The sequence below is a fragment of the Perca fluviatilis genome, chromosome 23, assembly GCF_010015445.1.
Source record: "Perca fluviatilis chromosome 23, GENO_Pfluv_1.0, whole genome shotgun sequence".
Lineage (NCBI taxonomy): Eukaryota > Metazoa > Chordata > Actinopteri > Perciformes > Percidae > Perca > Perca fluviatilis.
Window position 1 is genome coordinate 24700464 of NC_053134.1, and position 27913 is coordinate 24728376.

The window sequence follows — 27913 nt, forward strand, 5'->3', positions numbered from 1 at the left end:
CACTAGGACAAAAACACTAGGACAAAAGCACTAGGACAAAGCACTAGGACAAAAACTGTTCAGAACTTGTTTTTGTCCCATGAGCCTTTGCACCGCTGGAACAGTTTAAATTACCCCGCCCCTCCTGCATACTTGACTATATGTCACTTTTTAATGTTTCTGTAGCTCTGTCATTTTCATACAATGGTCTTGAATGACATGTAGCAGCAAACGAGACTAACAGTGAAAAAAATGCTAGTTTTATATAGTTTTTAATAAGGCATATGCCTGGGTCTGATTTTTCCAGCACAGTCGGTGCTACAGTAACACATTCTGACGGGTCACAGATTTCTTTGTAACATCGGAAAAGCCTCTGTGGTTAGTATCCAGCCAGCTGAGCCAGGTAAAGGATAGCAGGAGATTTCTTTATATAAGCCTAATTGTATTTTAATGTTATTTTAGAAGTTATCTGCTGTAGTTATGGCTGATACTGGGGCAGGACCGTCACAGAAAAGAAGGAAATTAAACGAAGAACTACTAAAAGCTAAAAGGGAAAGGGAAAGACAACGGCACGGGGGTCATCATCCGGACCGCAAACCCCAAAGCTTTGACGCTTTATGAGACGATAACCAACAGCGACTGGTACTCACTGCAGCGTGATAAGGTGCTCAGAACCATGTTCAAAGGACTAAATGTTCATCTAATCGTTGCTTGGGAGATGGTCCTTGCCCACCACCTGCCGCACAGCCTCCACCCACAACCTCCCATTATTAAGGCTACGATTGACCTCATCATGTCCTACATGTGTCCTCAATAGGGTGGCTAGATGTGTGTTTGTTGCAGCTCCAAGCCCTATCTGGGTAGGGCGTTACATATAATCACTGCTGAATGATCACAACTAATACAACCTCATTACATCCCCCGTGTGTTGGGATTGTCAAACAGCACTTTAGGATATGCAGAAAATGGGAATGGTCTGGGGTTCAAATCCCGGACGAGCCCTTCAGATTTTTACAATAATGTCATAAAAGTGCACAGAGAGAAATACTGAAGATGATGAGTAAAACTTAAAGGGAGGGGAGAGAAAAACCACAGCTGTAGTATCAAGTGGACATGACTGATGTGTTACATTAAGTCACAATTACTATCTGGATGTCTCCTCTGGATCAGCAGCATGTCATCTCATCCTGTTGCAGTGACTTGTTAGAAGCATCCTGCCGGCAGTGTGATCACATCTTACTCTGCTGATATTCCCTAAAAGTTGTCTGAGGAGCTGTTTTAGGCTACGTACTTTGTACTAACTTTCTCCAAATTGAAATAGTATTATACTGCACGTCTAACTCTGAGTATAAGTATTACACCACTGATTACTTTAGAGTTTAAAACAACACCATGATACTAGATCTCATCAGTCTCAGACTCTGCCATGTGTTTTTTAGACTTTGGGAAAAACATGCAAATACAGTTAAAAATGATCTATTGATCATAGTGAGCAATTGAAATAATTAATTTATGGTTTAAGTCATTTTTTAAGTAAAATGGCCGATCATTTTCTTGTTCCAGTTTCTTCAATGAAAGGGCTTTCTCCTTGCACATGTATGGAGATGATGATATATGTGTTGTATCTCAGGCAAAGTATTTACAACAAATGAATTAGCGGTGGCAGTGGCCTGTGGCAGGCCCGGTGCTGAGCCAGAGACCCAGCACCGGGCCCGCCACAGGCCACAGCACGCCAGGAAGACTTGGCAAGAGACAGGCGGGGCAGGGCAGTGCCCCCCCCCACCCCCTGTGTTAGTTCATTTTGATGTTAGTGTTTCAACTTTAGGATGTCTTGCTTTGAGTCGAAGATCAAACCCTGCAGTAGTCGCCCCATTCTGTATCTGGACCTCTCCCAGACCCAACTGTGAGCGAGTTTGTCTGCCGAGGAGTGGCATTTAATTTAGTTTTCTGATTGTTTGTTTCTTTGTTTTGGGATTTTTATTGTTTATTTTACATTTATTTATATAAGGGGAGAGGGGGGGAGTTGGTTCTATTAAACTTGTGTAAAATATGAGTCAGAGCCACTTGATATTCCAGCTGGGTTTTTTCTCTCCACTACCTTTTAGTTTTACTCATCATCTTCATTTTTCTTTTCTTTTTCTGTGCCCTTTTATGATATCATTGTCAAAATCTGAGGGCTTGTCCAGGATTTGTACCCCAGACCTCTCGCACCCTAAGTGAGAATCATACCCCTTAACCAACGAGCCAACACGTTAAAAATACGTAATTGTACAAATGTCGGACCAGAAATCAGGCGCGTCAAACTGCTGATGTGGCAGCGTGGGGCTCCACGTTATCTAGTCCCACAGCTCCCTCTGCTGGTCACCATTATATGTTCATCTCACTGTAGATGACATGCAAAACTGAACCCTAGAAGCATGGTACACCTGATACTACACCTAACTTCATTTAAGCAGGTAATCTGACCTTTGACCTATTTAGAGGCCTATACTAAAGCAGTGGTTGGTTAGTGATTCTCGGCCTGCTCTTCCAGCTCATACGTCTCTTTTACACTGTGCTGACACTTCTTTTTAATTCTCAGTACATACTTTTGCAAAGCTTTGTCTTGTAAAACGCGTTCTCTTCTCTTTGTTGAAGCAGCCTTCTCTTCATTATGGTTGGTGATTTCTGTCTGTCTGTCTCTTTGCTCCACACTGAAATATCTCGACAACTGTCAGCAGGTAAACTGCAGTCTGGAGGTTAAGGCCACTACAGGCAAAACCATCTTTCACACTGATGGAAAGAAAACAACCCAAATACACATTTAGCTTTCATTTTACACTTTGTGTCTGTAGATTTCTTTTAAATTCACCAAAAGTTAGCTTTAGATAATGCCTCACACACGTATTTAAACATGAAATTACAGAAAACTTGTCATACAAAAAATAATTGTTTTAATGTTAGCAATCAGCTGGGGAAGTTTGATGGTTTTTACCCTAACCGGCAATTTCCACTGGATGCGGAACGTCTCCGGAACGTCGACGGAGTCATTAGGTTTCCATTAAAGTCAGTCTGTGTATTTCCACAGACTGCGGAACGTCTGCGTCCCGACTCCGTCCCAGTTCCGTCAGTCCGCAGCCCTCCGCAGCAGATACGCAGAGCTTCTATTTTTGACGGACGACGGAGAGCTCCGCAGCAATTCAGCACACGGCAGATAGTGCGGGACAGGAAGTCGAGCACAGAAACAAAATAAATATCCGGTTAATTTTCAAAATAAAATACACCGTGCTCACGGCGGATCATATTTCCCTGAACTACACCTTGAAAACACCGCTCAGGGTCGTTTCCCCTCTACTCCTCTGGATGGAAACAAACTGTTGTTGGTTTTGTGGTTCTATTCTACCTGAATTCACGATAACTTGTGGGTCCTCGTGACTACAGCTGTCAGTTACGGCCGCAGCCGTTCCGCGACAAATCCGGACCCGGTGGGTGTTGACGGACGGCGGAGCACGCAGCAGACACGCAGCGGAGCCGGTCCGCAGCTGTTACGCATCCAGTGGAAATCCCCGGTAACATGCAGTGTGTGTCCCTAAATGTAGCGTGTTCTGAGAGGAACCTGCAGCAGGACTTTTCTGCTGAAGCTTTGGCTCCCTCTGCTGATCAAAGTCTTCAACTCAACAGGATTCAACTGTTTAAGAAACGGTGCATGTTCTATTCTTCTTCTTTCTCATTACAGTTTATTTTACAACTGCTTACACACAACATCTTTACATGTCACACGCATTTTGAATACTCTCGCTCAAAGAGCTAAACTACACACCAAATCTCCAAAACCATAAGCTATTTCTCAGCCTTTCACTCAGTTTTCAATAGCATAAAACCCTTTTTTTTCAAAACACTACACATAATTTTCTACTTAAGACATACAAATCTAACAGGGAGTCACTTGCTTTTCCTTTTCCAAACACAACCAATCAAAATGCTAAACTTGTTCACCAGGTCACACACACACACACACACACACACACACACACACACACACACAAACACACACATTTCTTACATGTGTGAACACTAATTGATTAACTGGGGCAGGCTCAATCTCAAAACGTTGTGTGCACCGTTTGGCTACGGTTTCTGTGTTGAACGACATGGTTTAACAGCTGTCGTTTGGTGGTTGTGTCTTTAGTTATCTAGTTTTATATATATATATATATATATATATATATATATATATATATATATATATATATATATATATATATAAACACATATACAACATGGTTTAACGGCTTTTTGTTTTCTCTTGTTTGGTGGGTGTGTCTTTTGTTTGGTGGGTGTGTCACAGGTGATACCCAATGAGCAGAGAGCGTGTGGTAACCCGTGGTACTACAGTAAAATGGTGTTTCACTTTTAAAACGCGTTGCTGCTCACCTTCGACTCTACTTGTCTTTTTGGTTTTCCTATTATGAATGAAAGTCCCTGGTACTAGCCAACAAGTACCTATTATCAGTATCATCTCCGTCGAGGTTCAAAGCGAGCTGAGGCGATACCAAAAGGTGACGTGAAAACCTGCAGGCTACTGATTGGTCGGAGAGAATCGTCACTAATAACTGCGGCATCATTGCTAACGACAGACGGGGGTGTCCTGAACAACCCGCCATTTTTAAATAGTTTAGACAGTGGTGTTATTTTTGCTGCCTCTAGCTTCTTTTGAAACTGAAAAATGTGTCTTCTGAGAATCAAAAACAACACACCTTCGACGTTCTGTGTGTGTGTCGCGTTAGGTCACGGCAGTTTCCTATGGCATCGCTATGACGACCAGCCACGCTCGCCTCACGCATGAGGTGGTACTAAATCTGCAATGGAAAAAGGAGAACGGGGCGGGCCTCTAAAAAGGGGTCAAATGTCAGATTAACTGCTTTGAACAATAGATACCAACAATAGACAGAGAGCAAGGTGAGTAGGAGGGAGAGGCAGGGGACAACGAGGACAAGTTTAAAGAGGAAGAGTTGGAAGGAGAAGAGGACACTCAGGACACTTTACAGATAGAGTTGGTCTAGACCGCACCCAAAAATGACCCCCCAACAGAAAGCATTTGGAGCGACGGGGGCGAGGAAAAAGTCCATTAAACGGGCAGAAACCTGAGACAGACCGAGGCTCTTGGTGGGCGGCCCTCTGACCCAACCATGAACAATACAACTGTAATTCTTCAAAGCTAAATGAAAACAACTACCACTGACAACAGCTTTGCTACTACAGATCTTAACTGTTGTGTTGTCAAACTAGGTTCTGCCATTTTGAGTGAAATAAAGCTAATTATTATATCTATTATATGTCTATCTCTCCATGCTAAAACACATATGTAGTCTTAGTGTATTGTATTTTTAATCTAGTTTGAATGACTGGAGTGCAAACTAATCTGTGTAGTAGAAAGATTATTATGATGGTAAAAAAATATTTTTGACAGTACCTGTGCTTCGTGCTGGACCAGACAGTGCCCCTTAGCTGTGATATTATCACAACATACCACATCCTGTTCCAAGCTTTTGCTTAAATAAACATCAGTGTTATTTAAAGTCTGGGAGCATGATGGCATGTTAACATCTATCTGTTTAAGTGTGTTTAATTTTTGTTCTACCATGTTGCTTTATGATTCCGTGAATGTTGGACTTAAAAAAAGATCTTCCTAAAAGCAGTCCAAAGACCTGCATGGGATCTGGTTGAGGGGATGGAAAAGACAAAAAGATATAGCTAAGATAATATTGACCTAAACTGCAGGTCATACAACACTGTTGGGTGCATTAGGAAGATGTCCCCCCCCTGACAGAGACCAACATAAAGACCCTGGGCAGCTGTCAAAGTGAAAGAAAATTCCTAACTACTGAACTATATGTTGTCATGCCAAAATATGCCAATATAAGAAAGAAAGAAGGAAAAAATGCTGTTGGACCTCTTTGTAAATTGGCAATCTGTGGTTATTATAATATTGTTTATACCCTTTACAAACAAGCTGTGAAAGTTCTTGACAAAACACCAACAAACTACTATACAGTATATATAGATGGTTTTTAAACATTTGTATGGGTTCATAAAAATAATGTGTACGGTTTCTCGCTCTCTTACTCGCCCAGCTGTGTGTTGCTCTCGGTATACGTGGTTACTGTTGTCTGTGTTGTATTTCAAATTGTATTTTGTGTCATTGAAACCAGAGGACCAGGGGAGGTAGTCACTAAGGTAGTCATCCACAGATCCAGTTCATCCTAAACATTCCCTGTGCCACATGTATGTTTAACATTAAAACATGATTTATAAAATCATGCCAGCAGTTATTTTAATAGCTTAGTATTCTATGCAAAAAAAGGTATGTATAAAGGCTTTAGGCTGCCCTACATCTTATTGTAGGCCCAGTTGATTTTGCAACTTAATTTTATACAATAAGTAGTAGGGGGTTGCTGATCTGTCTCACTTTCAGGTAAGTGGTCATTGGCTTAAAAAACGTTGAAGACCCCTGGTTTAAACTGTAGCCTATGTATTTCTTATGTGTTTTATATGCTCCCCTTCCCTTTCCATAAGTGGCTTTGCCACTTTTCAATTTAAATATGGGGGCAGGAACCAATCTGATAGGTGTGGTGAAGATATAAAAGCCAGGCAGGCTGGTTTATCTTTGTACAGGTCTGCCCTGATCAGCGGTATAAACAAGGTGATAGAACATTATTCGTGGGACTGTCCTAACATCGGGTAGACGCAGATACAATGTCTGACAGCTCTGAAACGCCCCAGAAGACATTGAAGATGGACCATAAGGTAAGATATCGAGCCTAACCGTACATCACACTACATTTTCAGGACTGGAGAGATGAGGAAGACTAAACACAGGGTAGCTGAAGAGCTTATAGAATAGACAGCAAACCTACACAATCACTAAGTCAAGATTGTATATGTTTACCTTCTTTTGATGAATCTATTGTCAGTCTACATCAAAAGATGATGGGACGTCGGAGGCACGGACAATGAAGATGCGGAAGATTGCAGTATGAAAAAATGAAGAAAAACTAGTTCACTGATCACTCAGGAGTCTTTTTACTGGTAAACTTTTGGGTAAATGGACTAGGTATGTCCAATTTTTTTTCTATTTTGTTTTACCCGGGCCTGTACTACGAAGCAAGATCAACATGTCCTGGATTTGTTTCCATTACCCTGCTTCACTAGGCTACACCTAACAACCGCGGTCCGCATAAGGTGTGACACGACGGTGCTCAGCAACTAGTTCAATCAACAAAGGGTTTCCCCAGCGACGAGCGCGTTCACATAAAAGAGGCGGGGTTTGCACCATATGACCAATCGCAAACATCTACCAGAGCCGCATATTTTACACAAGAAGAGCAAAGAATAATCCTACAGAAATATGAAGAACACAGACACGGTTTTACAGGCCAAAAGCTACAATCGCTGCTGCTAAATCAGGTAGGAAAGCTGGCAAAGATGTCCGACGCTGTAAATGCGTAAATTATAAGACTTATCAATATCATCATCAGTCAGGCACAAGTAGATCTGACCATAATTACAGTTACAGTGCATTCCATAAACTTTCGTTGCTGTAGCCTATTATTTCAGTTGCAACCCTGGCAGTTAAGTGATCATTGGAGCAAATAAAAAAAGAATATGAAAAGGTAATTCAAACCGATTGTATTGGCAAATTAGGACTTAAAAAGCTAACAAAGATATATAATTCCCTCCGCTAAATCTATATCTTTCATAAAGATAACCATCAGGGAATGTTAACGGGGTTGTCGGTCTCTAATTGTTCTGACTTTTCTGAGTGCACCTCGCTATCTGCGCACCGAGTTCTACTGGATCTTCTAAGAACGGTGATGCCGTTATCAATCGAGTATTGATTGGTCAGTAGGTGGTGCTTTAACACCGGTTGATCTCTAATCTCCAACTTATCCTGCTCCCGACCAGGTTAGGTGTTCACCATAGGTTACCATGGCAACGTAACCCGGTAACAAGTGACACACCGTCGTGATACACAAAACCCTTGGTTGAACCAGTGCTAATTGGTCCCATCAGCATGTTATTCCTTTGGAGCTCTGAATTAATGATTGGGCTCATTCTCTAGCTAGATCACAGCTACCCTCAGGAGAACTGGAGCTGGGTTTACTGGGACTCTTTTGGGTCATCATTGGACTGAGTTTATGTTCTATGTGTTCTGTCAGGTGTTTAATGATCCCATCCACGGGACGGTGGAGTTACACCCACTTCTCATCAAAATCATCGACACACCTCAGTTCCAGAGACTGAGAAACATCAAGCAGCTTGGAGGGGTCTACTTTGTTTACCCTGGAGCATCCCACAACCGCTTTGAACACTCCATTGAGTATGTTGGTATGGTATCAGATAAATAGTTTTGAGTCTTAAGGGAATCACAATCTAAATGAATGTAAGACTAGTTTGTAGTAAAGCACCAATAACATCAATAAAACCAAAGTAAACACATTGCATACATCAGTTCAGGTATAATACAAATTCATATTTTCATTTTTTCAGCAGTATACTTGTGTGGTAATTGTTTCATGAGTTTTTTATTGTTGTGTATTGTGTCTGATGATAAAGGGAGGGGCACTTGGCAGGTCAACTTGTTGAAGCTCTGCGTACAACGCAGCCGGAACTCGACATTGATGACAGAGACGTCCTTTGTGTGAAGATTGCTGGTCTCTGCCATGACCTGGGTGAGTGATACAAACCTTTTCACTATAACATCATGTCATATGTTTTAAATGGTTATTACTGGGTGGGATGAAGAGTGAAAATGTTTAGTTTCCAGCATTTATCCTGTGTGCATTATACCATGTCTATGTTTACATTAGTTTTTATTTTTACTCTTAACATTTTTTTCATTACATTTGTGAGCAACATAACTTCGTTCTGCTGTGCACGTGCCCTGTGAAATAGTATGAATGACAATAAACTTAAAGGTCCAGTGTGTAATGTGTTTAGTTGTTCATTATCAAAATCTGTGTTGCCCGTTCACAAACTTGTCCTTTTTCATGAATATTTACCACCACCATCAATTCCAAGTATTCCTTTTGACTTGATGGAGGGGGTGGGCGGGGCAGCATGTGTATGAAGGTAACTATGGGGCAAAATGTGAGAGCTTGTAGAATATGATGTGAGAACTTGCAGAACAAAAAATCTGAATGTGTAGGTTAAAATTTGCACTCGTAGGAAATGTTCACATTAGTACCAGGCTCTTGGTAGGTGGTGTCTGACAGGCCGGTTGGGGATGTGATGAACAGTGGCAGTAATAGTCACATTAATAATGGAACAGAAGGTACATAATTTTGCCTGCCGTCTTAACCAGATTGACGGTGGAGACGACGTGCCGACGTGTAAGGTGAGCGTATTGTGTCACTTCCGGTGTTCCCGTGTTACAAACGCTAGTTTGCTGCTCCGGCAAAAACTTACTGAACTCTGCTTCACTGTTTAAATTAGCAGCTATTTGCCTGGATTGCATTTGAATTACAATTGTTTTACTCAAGCACTTATACTTAGCTTCACTTACAGCGACTGACTCGCTGAATTTACAATTGTTAAAACACTGTTAGCTACTTTAGCTTAGCCATTAGCAATGGCTAATTCCTCTCCCTCTCCTGCTCTCTCTTGCTCTGTGTGTCAAATGTTTAGCTATTCCTCTGCCTCCTTTAGTGATAACGATACATGTAATAAATGTAGTATATTGCGCTGTTTTTGGGCACAGGCTTAGTGAATTTGAGTCACGGCTCCGCACCATGGAATCAGAATCGTTATGCTTCCGTAGCTAGCCAGCACCATGTAGTTAATGCGGGCCCAACATACTGTAGCTTCTGTAGCTTCTGCTAGCTGTCCCCGGCAGACCCCGAGCAGCCGGGCGAGTGGGTGACTGTCCGAGGGAAGCGTAGCGTTAGATCTAGACCAGGGAGTGCACATGATGAAGGTCGCTCTAAACCGGAGCGTTTCGCCTCTAAAACAGGTTCTCCTACTCAGCGATACACCCGCTGAGAAGCCAGTTCTGGTTATTGGGAGCTCTATACTGCGATATGTGAAGCCAGCGGCCCCGGGCGGTACAGTAGGCCTACCTACGGTCATATGTGCCCCGGGGCTGGAGCGCGGCGATATAGAAACCCATCTAAAACTGCTGGCAAAAAGAACCGGTAAATACAGTAAGATCATACTTCACGTAGGTGGTAATGGTCGTAAATCGGAGATCACTAAAATGAATGTTGAGTCACTTTGTGCATACGCAAAGACAATGTCGGACTCAGTAGTTTTCTCTGGACCCCCGCCAAACCTGACCAATGATGAAATGTACAGCCGTACGTCATCCTTCCACCGCTAGTTGTCGGGGTGGTGCCCAGCTAATGATGTGGGCTATGTGAATAACTGGAGGGCGTTCTTGGGGAAAGCCGGCGTCTGATTGAGAGAGACGGCATTCATCCCACCTGGGACGGTGCGCTCTCATATCAAAAATCTGAACGAGTTTATCAGACATAAACCATGACAACCCAAGTTTGATATTAGTAATCAGAGGTGCAGTGCTACGCGCCCCTCTGTGCTTCCGTTGGAGCAGTCGCCCACTCATGGTCTAATAAGCACGGTGTCTGTCCCCCGGCTCAGATCGGTTAAATCAAAGGTAAACAAAAGATGCGCTATACTTAACAACCTAATTGGAATTAAAACTACTGCAATAGAACAAAATAGGAAAATTAGATGTGGACTATTAAATATTAGATCTCTGTCTTCTAAAGCAGTACTGGTAAACGAGTTGATATCAGACAATAAAATTGATTTATTTTGTCTTACTGAAACCTGGCTGGGCCATGAAGACTATGTTAGTCTAAATGAAGCCACTCCTCCCAGCCATATTAATACTCAAATTCCTAGAGGCTCAGGCCGAGGAGGGGGAGTTGCAGCCATCTTTGATGAAAGCCTGCTAATTACTCCTAAACCTAAATTACATTATAACTCATTTGAAAGTCTTGTTCTTAATCTTCAACATCCAAAATGGAAAACATTACAGCCAATTATATTCGTTGTTATTTACAGGGCTCCAGGTCCGTATTCTGAATTTTTATCTGAATTCTCAGAGTTTTTATCATGTTTAGTCCTTAAATCAGACCAAGTACTTCTTGTAGGTGATTTTAATATCCATGTGGACGTTGACAATGACAGCCTTAGTACTGCTTTCAACTCATTACTGGATTCAATCGGTTTCAGTCAGAGTGTGCACAAGGCGACGCACTGTTTTAACCACACCCTGCACCTTGTGCTGGCATATGGTATTGAAATTGAGGATTTAATAATATTTTCGCAGAATTCGGTATTATCAGATCATTCTTTAATCACTTTCGAATTCTTACTACCTGATTATATTAAATTAGATAAAAGCTCCTATACCAGATGCTTATCTGACAGTGCTATAGCTAAATTTAAAGAAGATATTCCAACAGCATTCGACTCTATGTCATGCCTTAACATAACAGAGGACCTGTATGTTAACCTCAGTCCCTCTCAAATTGATGCATTTGTAGACGGTGTTACGACATGCCCACGGAACGACCTTAGACTCCGCCGCTCCCCTGAAAAAGAAGATGATGAAGCAAAGGAAACTAGCACCTTGGTATAACTCCCAAACTCGCAAATTAAAACAAATCTCGAAACCTCGAAATGTAAAGTGGCGTTCCACCAAGGTGGAAGAATCTCGTTTGGATTGGCAAGAAAGTCTCAAAACCTATAGGAAGGCCCTAAGAAAGGCCAGATCAGACTATTACTCATCACTAATAGAAGAAAACAAGAACAACCCAAGGTTTCTTTTCAGCACTGTCGCCGGGCTGACAGATAGCCACAGCTCTACTGAGCCATCTATTCCTCTAGCTCTGAGTAGTGATGACTTCATGAGCTTCTTCAATGATAAAATTACAACAATTAGAGATAAAATTCATCACCTTTTACACTCAACTTCTAACGGTTCACCTTTAAACGCAGAGTCGTTAGAAATAAAGACTAGTCTCGACATATACTTAGACTGCTTTTATCCTATAGATCTTCAACAATTAATGTTAAAGATATCCTCAGCTAAGCCATCTACCGTCTCTTGGACCCCATCCCAACGAGACTACTCAAAGAAGCATTACCTGTGGTTAACACCTCATTACTAGATATGATCAATATGTCTCTATTAACAGGTTATGTACCACAGTCATTTAAAGTAGCTGTGATAAAACCTCTTCTGAAAAAAACACCCCCCTGGATCCTGAGGTCTTAGCAAACTATAGACCTATATCTAACCTTCCTTTTCTATCCAAGATCCTTGAGAAGGTGGTTGCTAATCAGTTATGCGATTTTCTACATAGCAACAGTTTATTTGATGACTTTCAATCAGGATTTAGAAAGAATCATAGCACAGAGACGGCACTGGTGAAAATTACTAACGACCTTTTAACTGCTGCAGACAAAGGTCTTGTCTCCATTCTTGTTTTACTAGATCTTAGTGCTGCATTTGACACAATTGACCATTCAATCCTGTTACAGAGATTAGAACACTTGGTTGGCATTAAAGGAATTGCTCTGAGTTGGTTTAGGTCCTATTTCTCTGATCGATCTCAATTTGTGAATGTTAATGATAAATCCTCCAAGTACGCTAAAGTTAGCCATGGGGTTCCTCAAGGCTCAGTGCTTGGACCAATTCTATTCTCCTTATATATGCTTCCTCTAGGCAATATTATTAGAAAACACTCAATTAACTTTCACTGTTATGCGGATGACACCCAATTATACTTGTCAATCAAACCAGACGAAACCAGTCAGCTAGCAAAATTTCAAGAGTGCATTAAGGATATAAAATCCTGGATGACCTATAATTTTCTGATGTTAAACCCTAACAAAACTGAAGTTATTGTGCTGGGCCCTAAACACCTCCGAACTTCATTATCTAGAGATATAGCTACTCTGGATGGTGTTGCCCTGGCCTCCAGCACCACTGTTAGAAATTTAGGAGTTATCTTTGATCAGGATATATCCTTTAATGCCAATCTAAAACAAACCTCAAGAACAGCCTTTTTTCATCTTCGTAACATTGCCAAAATTAGGAATATCCTGTCTCAAAACGACGCTGAAAAACTAGTCCATGCATTTGTTACTTCCAGGCTGGACTATTGTAATTCCCTACTGTCAGGTTGCTCAAATAAGTCTCTTAAGACATATTTCTCCTGTATTAGCTTATCTGCATTGGCTTCCTGTTAAATCCAGGATTGAGTTTAAAGTCCTTCTCTTGACCTACAAAGCTCTAAATGGTCTAGCACCATCATATCTAGAAGAGCTCCTAATACCCTATTGTCCCACTAGAGCACTGCGCTCCCAGAATGCAGAGTTACTGGTGGTACCTAGAGTCTCTAAAAGTAGAATGGGAGCTAGAGCCTTCAGTTATCAGGCTCCTCTCCTATGGAACCAGCTCCCGATCTGGGTTCGGGGGGCAGAAACTGTCACCTCATTCAAGAATGAACTTAAAACTCTCCTATTTGATAAAGCTTATAGTTAGGGAGTGAGGAGTTGCAGTGTTCACCTAACTGGCCCAACTGCTTCTCTTCATAATTGTTAGATTAATAATACATAACAAAGTAGAGGGAGGCAGGCCAGCCAAGCCAGATCCGGCAGGGGGAGAGTTCTAAGCCCGAAAAAGCTACCTCTCCTTATGACCTGTCTCTCTTAGTTACCTGTTATAGTTACGCTGTTATAGTCCTAGACTGCCGGGGGACTTCCTTCCTTTGACACACTGAGCTGGCTCTCCTCTCCCTTTCTATTACTGTTTCTATTACTGTTACTATTACTATTTGTGTGCAGCCCGTCTCAGAAATGCTTGTTACTAATCCTAGCTTCTGGGGAGTTTACTCCCCGGAGTCCTTATGCTTTTTTCCCCAAGCGTATTTCCTTGGAGAACGTTGGCAACAAGACCCTGGTTGTATGCAATGCGTAGCTTCCCGCCTACATCCAGTCACTGTTCCATTATTAATGTGACTACTATCGCCACTGTTCATCACACCCCCAACCGGCTTCGTCAGACACCGCCTACCAAGAGCCTGGGTCTGTCCGAGGTTTCTTCCCAAGAGGGAGTTTTTCCTCGCCACTGTCGCACTGCTTGCTCTTGAGGGAATTACTGGAATTGTTGGAATTGTTGGGGCTTTGTAAATTATAGAGTGTGGTCTAGACCTACTCTATCTGTAAAGTGTCTCGAGATAACTTATGTTATGATTTGATACTATAAATAAAATTGAATTGAATTGAATTGAATTGAACAGTGACTTCAAATGGTAGTCTTGGTAGTTCATGTCATATCAGTGTGCTGCAGGGCGTTACAGGATGTAGCGTGGCCCAGCAGAGCATGGATGGACGTAGCAGGAAGCAGCAGGACGCAGCATGACATTGCAGGGCACCGCAGAGCTTAGCAGGGAGTGCAGCAGGACCACGGCGATAGCTGCAACCAAGATCTTGGTGCCAACGTTCTCTAAGGAAATACGCTGGGTGAAAAAACATAAGGACTCCTGGGAGTAAACTCCCCAGAAGCTAGGATTAATAACAAGCATTTCTGGGACGGGATGCACACAAATGGTAATAGAAAGGGAGAGAAGAGAGCAGCTGTAAACTTGCAATGCAACATTTACTCATATACTCAGTGATTACAACCTCTCGAATCTGTTACTGCAACCTCACATATGTGCTCTCTCGCATCACCAAGTGGGGAATCTGCGCGCCTCGACTTTTGCAACACTTTTGGTGATACATTTGGTGCAAAATAATCTGTACCTGTGGACAACAGCCAACAGAACGGGGGAAGCAGGGTTTCTATCACCAGGTGAGGGACAACTCTGTCTGGCTTATTTATGAAGCATGGAAGCTTGGTGGAATAGAAAGCTAGCATTAGCTGACCAGCCAACCAGCCCGCTTCTAAATAAATACCTTTTAATTATCTAAACACTTTTTAACAGTCAAACTGAAAAACTGGCGGTTAGCTCCAGGTTCTGCAGCGGCAGACAGACCGAAATTCAGTTGAAATTTGCGTCGCAAAATTGGCGAGTATTTTTTTAACGACTACCATGACTTTTGGCATGACTTCCATTATGTTGTTGCCTTGATGGAAAATAATGCTGAGAAAATGACAACAAACAAACATGGAAGAAATGTTGAATTTGCATCAACAGAAAACACAAAACAGGCCTGTAAGATTTACTAGATCTACTAACGGTTCACTTCACTGTTTACCTCAGTTCACTTTGCATACAATCATCATTAGGTTCATTTATATTTATTTCTCCATATCTAGGACATGGACCCTTTTCCATCTGTATGATCAAATGTTAATACCCAAAGTACAACCAGAAAATGAGTGGAAGGTAAGAAATCATTATTTTTGTTGTCTGATGTGTGATATAATAACACCAGCCAGGGGCTGCATTAAGGTAGAAAATAATTTGAAAACAAACAGGAACTAATTAGCAAAGACATGAACAACAGGTTTGTGTTTAGCAGTCAAGGTTGCAGCAAAACAAAGAGTTACTGTAATGTAGTGCTGGCTTGTTTGTTTGTGAGCCAAAATGAAAAATGATTTAATCATTAATCAAATTAATCGTTGATCTGTGCCAGCACATACCTCAGTCCTTGTTTTTTTCCATGTTCAGTGAACCTTAGTAGGGTGGGATGGAATTATTGTGGTAGACCCAGCAATAATAATGAAGATAAATAGATAAATATAATAAAACAATAATAGACCTGAATAATAATAGTACAACTTGTAAAACTGAACTTGAACATGACCTGGGAATAAGTGGGCACTTTTTGCAATAAAGTCAAGTGAGTTGCCACTCACTTTTGTGTTTTATATTTTGTAAAATTTTGTATTACATGTACATTGTCAATGTCTCTTCTGTTTTTTCAAAGTAGTTTAATTGACTTTAGTTAACTAGATTTCTCCCTAGCTTTGCTGGAGTTCAACTTCTTCCAGTGTGAAATAATTGGTAGCTTCCAAAGCTTTGAAAGGAGCTTTCCCAACACTGCCATCAGCCAGTATCTTAGCTTAGCATAAAGACTGAAAGCCAATAGAAACAGCTAGCCTGGCTCTGTCCAATAGTAACAAAACCTGCCTACCAGCTCATTAATTAAAATTATGTATCTTGTTGTTGTATTTTATAAAATATCAAACTATTCCTTTAAGTACAATTAGCCGTGGCATTCCTCGTATTTTGTGAAATTATTCATGTGCAGTGATAAATAAAATGTAGGTTAACATTAAATGAGTATTGTTGTGTTTATTGTTATATGTATGTGTATCATTAGTCTTTTGTAGAAACCAAATCTATGGAGGGCTGGTGGTATGTACACTTTAATAATAATAATTAATATATTTGGTACCACTATGATTGCATGTAATCATATTACCTAGAGGCTGTGAACAGCAGAATGTTCAGTGTTTAGGCAGAAGTTGGGCTCACACAGGGGAGAAGAGAGAGGTTCTGGGTCTCTGCTGGTTCAGTGTCAGACGGTCTGGTTCTTTCAGCCAGAAGAACCTTGGGCCAACACGGCTCAGGCTTGAGAAGATCATGAGAAGTCTTTTCTGTTTCACTACTCCATCTATCTAGCTATACAGGCTGACGTGGAGAAAAGGGCAAAACAGGCAGAATAGCAGAGGATCATAAGAGCTTTTTTTTACTTTCTTTACTTCTTTATGTCTTTTTATTAAAGTCTCATAATAACATTAATCATGTGTATCTTTTAGCATGAAGACAACTCTGTAAAGATGTTTGACCATCTGGTGGAATCTAATAATCTGGAGCTGGAGATGAAGAATAAGTATGGTCTGACTGATGATGACTTGAATTTCATCAAAAAGTTGATTGAAGGACTGAAGGACCCTAATGCAGTCCAGGTCAGTCCTGCCTGTGTGAATTTAGTGAAATCAGTCAGTATCATCATCATCATTGATTATAATGCCATTAATATGCTCTCATCTCCACAGTGGCCATATAAGCGTCGGCCAAAGGAAAAATTCTTCCTCTATGAAATCGTGGCCAACAAAACAAACGGCATTGATGTGGACAAGTTTGACTACTTTGCCAGGTGGGGCTTGTTGAAAAGCTACTGTAGAGCAATTCATTGTTTGATGCTGAGTGATAAACTACTATGGATTATTTTCTCCTGAACAATTATAATGGTCCTGATTATTATCCTGATTATATAAACAATATGCAGCTTCCTCCAGGTAGGTTTGATTAGTTTAAAGTAAGAAGTCCATTACCCATTTCTTCACTCTGTCTCTTCTCAAGGACTGCTACCACCTGGGCATGCAGAACAACTTTGACCATCTCCACTTCATGCAGTTAACCAGAGTGTGTGGGGTGGACGGGCTGAATCACATCTGCAGTAGAGACAAGGTGCTGACATTGTTACTCCTGATTTTGTTAAATCCAATTTTAAAACATCTATTTATCTTATCTTCATGCTTTTATTCTATTCCAGTCTTATTCTCTTCTATTTTCTATTCTCTTTAATAAAGGTTTTTAATTGTTTTAACTGCTCATTAATGTTTACGGTGGCCGACAGGGGCAAATGCACTACAACTTAATGAAACACACGCAAATTAAGAAAACATCTTCATTAATTTGACAACACATGCGCAAATACACACTACAACCAAATACACAAACACACTGCAAATACACACAACACAACCAAATACACAAACACGCTGCAAATACAGAAACAATGCAAAAATAAAAGCACACAATCCCCGAAAACAAATGCAAAAAAAAAACAGCTGCATCCAGATTACACAACGGAAGTTCTCCAGGCCTCAAGGGGGAGTGCTAAGTGGAACAGCTTGACTTATGACCCCACGTGGAGAGAGCGCTCTGCCTTTTTATTACAGACACGTCTCTGCTGATTGGGTATCACCTGTGACCTGAGCCAATAAAATTGTTCTGTTTTTTGGGTTTCAATTCAATTTCAATTCAATTTTATTTATAGTATCAAATCATAACATAAGTTATCTCGAGACACTTTACAGATAGAGTAGGTCTAGACCACACTCTATATTTTACAAAGCCCCAACAATTCCAACAATTCCAGTAATTCCCTCAAGAGCAAGCAGTGCGACAGTGGCGAGGAAAAACTCCCTCTTGGGAAGAAACCTCGGACAGACCCAGGCTCTTGGTAGGCGGTGTCTGACGAGCCGGTTGGGGGTGTGATGAACAGTGGCGATAGTAGTCACATTAATAATGGAACAGTGACTGGATGTAGCGGGAAGCTGCAGGGTTCAGCAGGACGCAGCATTACATTGCAGGGCATCGCTGAGCTCAGCAGGGAGTGCAGCAGGACCACGGCGACAGCTGCAACCAGGGTCTTGGTGCAAACGTTCTCCAAGGAAATACGCTGGGGGAAAAAAAGCATAAGGACTCCGGGGAGTAAACTCCCCAGAAGCTAGGATTAGTAACAAGCATTTCTGGGACGGGCTGCACACAAATAGTAATAGTAATAGTAACAGTAATAGAAACAGTAATAGAAAGGGAGAAGAGAGAGCAGCTCAGTGTGTCAAAGGAAGGAAGTCCCCCGGCAGTCTAGGACTATAACAGCGTAACTATAACAAGTAACTAAGAGAACAGGTCATAAGGAGAGGTAGCTTTTTCGGGCTTAGAACTCTCCCCCGCCGATCTGGCTTGGCTGGCCTGCCTCCCTCTACTTTGTTATGTATTATTAATCTAAATTATGAAGAGAAGCAGTTGGGCCAGTTAGGTGAACACTGCAACTCCTCACCCCTAACTATAAGCTTTATCAAATAGGAGAGTTTTAAGTTCATTCTTGAATGAGGTGACAGTTTCTGCCCCCCGAACCCAGATCGGGAGCTGGTTCCATAGGAGAGGAGCCTGATAACTGAAGGCTCTAGCTCCCATTCTACTTTTAGAGACTCTAGGCCACCAGTAACTCTGCATTCTGGGGAGCGCAGTGCTCTAGTAGGACAATAGGGTATTAGGAGCTCTTCTAAATATGATGGTGCTAGACCATTTAGAGCTTAGTAGGTCAAGAGAAGGACTTTAAACTCAATCCTGGATTCAACAGGAAGCCAATGCAGAGAAGCTAATACAGGAGAAATATGATCTCTTTTCTTAGTTCTTGTGAGAACACGCGGCAGCATTCTGGATCAGCTGGAGAGTCTTAAGAGACTTATTTGAGCAACCTGACAGTAGGGAATTACAATAGTCCAGCCTGGAAGTAACAAATGCATGGACTAGTTTTTCAGCGTCGTTTAGAGATAGGATATTCCTAATTTTGGTAATGTTAACGAAGATGAATAAAGGCTGTTCTTGAGGTTTGTTTTAGATTGGCATTAAAGGATATATCCTGATCAAAGATAACTCCTAAATTTCTAACAGTGGTGCTGGAGGCCAGGGCAACACCATCCAGAGTAGCTATATCTCTAGATAATGAAGTTCGGAGGTGTTTAGGGCCCAGCACAATAACTTCAGTTTTGTTAGGGTTTAACATCAGAAAATTATAGGTCATCCAGGATTTTATATCCTTAATGCACTCTTGAAATTTTGCTAGCTGACTGGTTTCGGGTCTTTTGATTGACAAGTATAATTGGGTGTCATCCGCACAACAGTGAAAGTTAATTGAGTGTTTTCTAATAATATTGCCTAGAGGAAGCATATATAAGGAGAATAGAATTGGTCCAAGCACTGAGCCTTGAGGAACCCCATGGCTAACTTTAGCGTACTTGGAGGATTTATCATTAACATTCACAAATTGAGATCGATCAGAGAAATAGGACCTAAACCAACTCAGAGCAATTCCTTTAATGCCAACCAAGTGTTCCAATCTCTGTAACAGGATTGAATGGTCAATTGTGTCAAATGCAGCACTAAGATCTAGTAAAACAAGAATGGAGACAAGACCTTTGTCTGCAGCAGTTAAAAGGTCGTTAGTAATTTTCACCAGTGCCGTCTCTGTGCTATGATTCTTTCTAAATCCTGATTGAAAGTCATCAAATAAACTGTTGCTATGTAGAAAATCACATAACTGATTAGCAACCACCTTCTCAAGGATCTTGGATAGAAAAGGAAGGTTAGATATAGGTCTATAGTTTGCTAAGACCTCAGGATCCAGGGTGGGTTTTTTCAGAAGAGGTTTTATCACAGCTACTTTAAATGACTGTGGTACATAACCTGTTAATAGAGACATATTGATCATATCTAGTAATGAGGTGTTAACCACAGGTAATGCTTCTTTGAGTAGTCTCGTTGGGATGGGGTCCAAGAGACAGGTAGATGGCTTAGCTGAGGATATCTTTAACAATAATTGTTGAAGATCTATAGGATAAAAGCAGTCTAAGTATATGTCGAGACTAGTCTTTATTTCTAACGACTCTGCGTTTAAAGGTGAACCGTTAGAAGTTGAGTGTAAAAGGTGATGAATTTTATCTCTAATTGTTGTAATTTTATCATTGAAGAAGCTCATGAAGTCATCACTACTCAGAGCTAGAGGAATAGATGGCTCAGTAGAGCTGTGGCTATCTGTCAGCCTGGCGACAGTGCTGAAAAGAAACCTTGGGTTGTTCTTGTTTTCTTCTATTAGTGATGAGTAATAGTCTGATCTGGCCTTTCTTAGGGCCTTCCTATAGTGTGTGTGTGCTTTTCTTTTTTCATCGTTTCTGTATTTGCAGCGCGTTTATGTATTTGGTTGTGTTGTGTGTATTTGCAGCACATTTGCTAAATGCTGCACGTGTTGTCAAATTAATGATGTTTTCTTAATTTGCTTGTATTTCATTAAGTCGCAGTGTGTTTGCCCCATGTTGGCCATCGTAAATATTTTATCTAAAGCATTTTGAATTGTCTTGTTGTTGAAATGTGCTGAATAAATAAAGCTGCCTTGCCTTATTAGTTGTGACTAAACTATAGACAATCCTCTAAACAGGAGGTGGGCAATCTGTATGACATGTTCTACACCAGGAACTGTCTCCACAGAAGAGCCTACCAGCACAGAGTGAACAAGATCATAGAGTATATGTGAGTAGCTAACCTTCCCACGTTGGGCCTCTAACAACAATTAGCTTCTACTGATGCAGATTATTTCATTTGCTTCATAATTCACTCTATTGTGTGGTATGCATAAAAGTGATAATATGTTGGGTATGATCATCCAGGATTGCAGAGGCCTTTGTAAAAGCAGACGGGCATATCAAGATTGAAGGCTCAGGAGGGAAAGAGTCTCTCTCTACAGCCATAGGTGACATGGAGGCCTACACCAAGCTGACAGGTCTGTAGATACCAATGTGTGCTGTGAGCTTGTGTTTTAACATTAAAAACATTTTTTCAGAACCATTCTAAGGATTTTGATTGCTTACCTGCACACAAGGAGATCAACTATTGAGGCCACGGTTGTACCACTTCGGCAGAAAGCACACTAGTTTTGGTGATGCTAGCATACAAATGGGTTAGCAAGGAGCAAAAGAACTATACATCAAAACCTAGGCCATCAGTCGACCATAATAGGATATTTATGTCAAGTTTTAATCATCTATCTATGAAGACGTAGAAACAGTGTTGCAGTGTAGAGCTATTTAGTCCTGAAATATAATAAGGAACATTTTGGAAAAGTTAATGATATATCCTAAAGGCTAAATAAAAGACACAACCCTCCAAACTCTACATGCTAGCAATGATTTTACTGTAGCTCCATGTACGTCGCTTTAGCACGTGGAGAAATCCTGAACTTTCTGTTCCTAGTTACTGTTAATAAGCTATAATTGGGCTATTTGATTTAACAAATAGTCACAAATCACAAATCAGGCCAGCAAGATTATAGGCTCCCCCACAACCCCCCTAACAGAACTTCACACCTGGACAGTACTCAGGAAAGCCACTATAATCACACACCTCCTTCACCCATCCATTCAGTTACTGCCATCAGGTCGACACTATAGAGTCCCATTAGTCTCAGGAAAAACATATATAAAAACTCCTTCATTCCCACTGCCATCAGCACACTGAACAGCCAAACATAGACATCATCCAACAGCTCCACTCAGGCTTCTTCTTGCACTGTTTTTGCATTTTGCACGTCTGCACAGGCAATGTTTTTATCCTCTTTCTATATGTATCTTTCATGTTCTTATGTATTTTATGTCATTTGAGCCTGCCCTGTCAAAGACAAATTTCTGTCACTTGTGACAGACAATGACATTTTTTTTTTATCTTATCTTATCTTATCTTATCAGAAGCAACTTGCTTGAAGGCATCCATTATTAATAATGTACATGTTAAATGATAGATGACAACCGGTCCCGTGAATAAGAAAGTTATAATAGGTGATATGCATGCCAGATTGAGCTAACGTTGATCAAAATTGTTTAGATAAAATAAATTTTATGGTAGTAGTACTTTTATAGAATAATCATAAATATAAAGAAAAAAACATTTTCAAGAACAGAATTAATGAAGTAATTCTATTGCATAGGCCTATTTATTTTGCTTAATTCTTTGAGTTATGCCTCTGTTATCAATCAATTATTTATTTGTAAAACACTATGAATTAATTTGTGACCTTTTCTTTGGTTTGGTCTATACAGTGTATGGTTTTAACTCAGCTGTCTTTCACTCGGTTTGTTCTATAGATCATGTGTTTGAACAGATACTCCACTCTTCCTCTGCGGAGCTGGCTGAGGCAAAGAAGATTCTAGAAAGGATCATCTCTCAAGACCACTACAGGTTTCTGGGTGAAATCAAGCCTAGACAAGTCCCGACCTGGGTGTGCATTAATGTCTTTGTGTACCTGTATTACATCACACTTCTGTTTGACACATTATACTGTATATTCTTACTGAGGTTATGATAACACTGAATATTACAAAAACAGGTTTTGATATAACATAGCTGCTGTGCTCCTTTAGTGGTTGATAATTTCACATTGCTTGTTACTGTCGTCTCTATTATTTTACATTGAGGATGTGATAGCAGTGTGAACAAAATCATAGGATCAAATGTTGCTTGGACTACATCTACAAGGAAACAGATTTTTTTGTGTGAAAACTACTTGCATCCACATTAGCTTTTCCAGGTCATTTTCATAGAGACCTCTGCCCACGTCAATGAAAAATAATTATTTTTTTTGTTAAATAAATGTTAAATAACAAAACTTTGCATCACAGCCAACATCTGGTAAGGTGCTTTTTATGGTCGCTATGTTGTCTGACTAGATCGAGATGACTAAGTTGTCCTCTAACTTTGCTGCCATACAGAGTCCCGTCTGTGACTGGATTACAGACACTGCTGGTTACCCTGCCAGTCCCCTCTTGCTCCCTTAATACAGCCAGAGTCACAATATAGTTGTATATATTATATATATATTTACATATATCTGGTGATTTAAGATTCATACACTATGAAGATAGTTTTGGAAAAGCTCTCATTTAGTGTGGACAGAGAGCCATAACTAAAAAACTAAGTCATGTGGAAGTATTTTTACTGTGAGTTGTCAAGATGGAAGGCATTTTAAATCTTGTGTCTCTCACCTTTTCTCCTCCCTCCCTAAGGAGAAGATTTGCGATTGGAAAAAGGAATTGGATCAAGCGAGACAGAATGGTAACAAAAGCTGTTGTTGGTGTTTGGTGGAGGTGTTCAGTAAATGGTACATTGGGAGTAAAAGCCACTTCCTAAAGTTTCGAAGCCATCCCTTTTTGATTATGTATACATAAATGATGAATGGCACCCAATTCTGTAAGTAACAAAGTTGTGATAAATATACATGCCAGATTGAGATAGCTTTCATGAATGAAGGAAGAAATAAAAAAGAAATAATGAAGAAAAGTAATTTCATCCCATGTGTATATTGTTTAGTTTTGTGAGCATCTCAGTTTACAGTGTCAATTATTTATTTGTGAAACCCCATGAATGATTGTGTGACCTTTTCTTTGGTTTGTGTTTGACTCAGTTTGTCCTGTAGATTATGAGTTTGATCCAATACTCAACCCTTGCTCTAAAGACACGGCTAAAGCATGTCAGAATCTATATGATGCAATCTCTCAAACCCCCAAACTCCTCCAAAAATTTCCAGACGAGCCCCAGTCAGGGAAACCCACAGAGGTGTGAACTATGTCTCTGTGTGCCTGTATTACATTTCACTTCTCTTTGACACCTTATCTATTTCACCGTGGCTATGATAACACTGAATATTCTCATCAGATAGGCCTATTGAAAAATGATTGTTAAGATTAGATTTTGTTATAACAGAGCTTGATGTTATGGTCATCTTGTGGTTGATAAGTGCACGTTGTTTTGTTTTTCTTCTGTTTTCTCTATCATTTTACATTGTCTCTATGGGTATTGTACATGGATTTCATGTGGGCTACTACAAAAGATCAAGATTTCTAGAAATTGAATTTAGAGGATGTGATAGCAGTGTGAACAAAATCACAGGATCAAATGTCAGTTAGACTGCAGGCTGGTACAAACTTTTTTATTGTAAAAACAACCACACTAGTCCACATTTTCTGGTGATTTATAGACGCTGAAGAAAGTTTTGGAACAGCTCCATTTTGGGGTGAGAAAAACACTGTTTTAGATGATGTTTTTATATTGAACTGCTTAATGTGGACATACTCTTACTGTGTGTTGTCAAGTTTGAATACATTTTAAATCTCATGTCCCTCACACTTCTCTCCCTTTCTCCTCCCTCCCCAAGGAGGTGTATCGTCGTTGGGAAAGGGAATTGGCTGCAGCCGTCCCTGAGGGAGGTGATGGGGGTGTCATGCTGACATCAGAGGACTTTGTAGTTTTAGTGAGTTTTTAGTCTAATTCCTTTTACTCCATTTTTTTGTAAATCTTGGGTTTTCTTGATTATCATTTAATTTGTAAGATGTTGCTTTCCTCCATTGGTATAATTTACCTGGGAATATAAAAACAGGCTTCTCTCTCCCCCTTCTCATTCAGGTCGCTACTTTTGATTATGGAATGAAAGACAAGGACCCCATCAAGAATGTGTATTTCTACAGCAAGAGAAAACCTAACACAGCATTCAACATCCCCAAAGACCAGGTCAGAACTAAATCAATCACTCCATAAGGCAGCCTCTGTTACAGTATGTCATTATTCTCAACTGTATGCTGCTGTCATTCTTGTCAGGTGTCCAAGCTTCTCCCAACATCCTTTTCTGAGCAGCTGATCAGGGTTTACAGTAAGAAGAAGAAGACTGATGAGGCGAGTCTGAAGGCTGCCAGGAAGCACTTGCACCAGTGTTGTGAAGATAAGGGCTTGCCAGACCCTCAGGTAATATTTAGATCTAGGCTGTTATATATAGGACAAGTACTGTGTGGGGCTCTCATGCTGGAGGTTCTATTATCAATAACTAAGATAGTTTGTCTGTAGATCTAAGAAAGGTGGCTAATAGCTTGTTTTAGCCCTTATCACTGTCACATAAAACAATAGACATTTAAAGAAATGGACCAATAGATCCTGTGTCTCTGGACGGAGACCAGTGAAGGATATTAGAAGCACTTTTCCTGTGCTGGCTGAGCGTTACTGAGCAGCCTCCAACTGAGCTTGAAGACATAGATGTGATGTGAGCAACCTGTCTGAAAGTGTGAAGTCTTCTGGTAGTTGTGCCGAGAGAAATCTCAATCATTCCCAATCTTACAGAGACGGAGAGCGTAGGTATATGTAAGGAGATAACATGGGCACAGGCTAATTATTGTTAACTAAAATTATAGTTAACATTAGTAATTAAACTTAAACAGCAAATGTAAGTCCAAACTGCCTGCGAGCTTCTCCTGTACTATACGGTAATTCCTCTACTATGTGACAGAAAGTCGCGTAGTTATGACACAATCGTTAGCCTATTTTTATAAAAACATCTACTACAGAGCCATTACGTGATGTACAAGGTAATGGAGCCTTTTATACATTGTCGTGTTTCTTTAGAAATAAACAACGGACAAATAGAGTCCTTAAACGCTTCAGATGTAAAGTTATTCGCTGTCAAAGTGACGCCAAAATGAATGGGAGTCAATGGGATGCTAACGGCAGGTGATGGCTTGTTAGCAACAAAATGGCTCCATTGGAGGTACGCTTTGTGGAGGCTGGCTTATGCCCTTGCATGAAACAAAAGAGCTAGCTAGCTAGCTTATGACCGCTAAGACATAAAAGGGGAGAGAGAAACTGTCGAATGACAAGATGGAAACTGCTGCAAAAAAAACTGCTCTTGTTAATACTCTAAACACTTCTCTGTCTTTATTTACATGCAGTAGGGAGACACTGCAACACCGTAAATCATCCCTGGGGGAAATATCCAGAACAATCCACCAGATGTTTTGAAAATAGAGATTAAAAGTGAAAAAAGAAATCAAACACTCCCTGCTACTAACCTATAGGTTCATTATGATTGATTCTATAACGCGAGTATGATCACAGTGTAGTACTACACACCACTTTTCTCCAAAAACAAATGATTTCAGAGTACCAGGATACATTACTGCATGTTTGGTTCATATACTCAGTTTCTTTAGAGCCCTGTTCAACAAATTAAACACACTTTAAATGTCTTGGTCTAAACTGAAGCATGTTTTAGATAATTGTTTTTTATCAGTCACATTTAGGCTTCTCTGTGTATTCTATGTGTATTCCTTATAATCAGGGCACGCTATAAAGCACTACCCACATGGAGTGGACTTAAAGTGAATATTTAAATTGTGGGATTTTAAATATTATTAAGGTGTTTGGTTTTTATGTTAATCTGTGTGAATTGATGTGATAATCTGATTTTATATTATATATGGGAAGCTCTGACTTGGGAATCACTTTGTATTGCATCTATCGAAAGAAATAAGAATTATGATTACTATAACCATTATGATAACAGTATACTCTAGCCCAGTGGTGTCAAACTCATTTTAGTTCATGGGCCACATCCCCCTAATCTGATCTCAAGTGGGCCGGACCAGTAAACCACTCCAGAAAGATCAGAAACTGTATCTGCCACAGAGTTACTTGTCAGCTTGATGTTGGCAAATGCAAGTCGCTTCTGCTACAACAGTGTTTTAAGGCCGATGTAGGAAAAAAATAATGTTACAGACCCGGGAGAGAGGGGTAATATTCTCAGAAAAAACTCAGAATTTCTATGATTAAAGTTGCAAATTTACTGAAAAAGAACTTGGATATTCTCTGATATTAAAGTGGTAAATTTGGAATTAATTACTTCTCTGCAATTTTCACTCTTTGCAAAGTCATCCAGCGGGCCTGATTGGACCCTTTGGCGGGCCGGTTCTGGCCCACGGGCCGTATGTTTGACACCCCTGCCCTAGCCTATATCACTGTTTCTCACTGTACTCGTACTATATAGCTCAACTTGCTTTGTTTAATGTAACCATCAGAGTGTGATTAAGATAAACTTTCAATATCGTTGTGTATTGCTCATAGAGTGAAAGTGTATTAGATTATTAATATATATTTGGGGCTGTAAAGGGAAACCTACCAAAGTCATTAGAACCTTTCAACTGTATCCCTAATGAGACAGGTTGATGACAGATTGTGCCTGCTCTATTTGAAATAAAACTCTTGTTTGTCCTTGTGTGGTTTAACTTGTCCAAAAGATGAAATCATAACACTTGTGTTTTTCAGCTGAGATGATCTATTATACCTTGTGTTGTCTTCCTGTTGTTTAAAGGGGCTCTAAGCGATGTGACGCGTTTTTTAGGCAAAACATCTCCTCACTATCTGCTAGCTGTCTGTCCCCTGAACACACTGTAAAAAACATCTCCTCACTATCTGCTAGCTGCCTGTCCCCTGAACACACTGTAAAAAACATCTCCTCACTATCTGCTAGCTGCCTGTCCCCTGAACACACTGTAAAAAACATCTCCTCACTATCTGCTACCTGCCTGTCC

At 40.4% G+C, this 27913-nt stretch overlaps 2 pseudogenes; both read left to right on the forward strand.

The window, feature by feature from the left end:
* Positions 1-27913, forward strand: part of LOC120553388 — a 76962-nt pseudogene that overhangs the window by 22013 nt on the left and 27036 nt on the right.
* LOC120553367 lies at positions 6651-26676 on the forward strand (annotated as a pseudogene).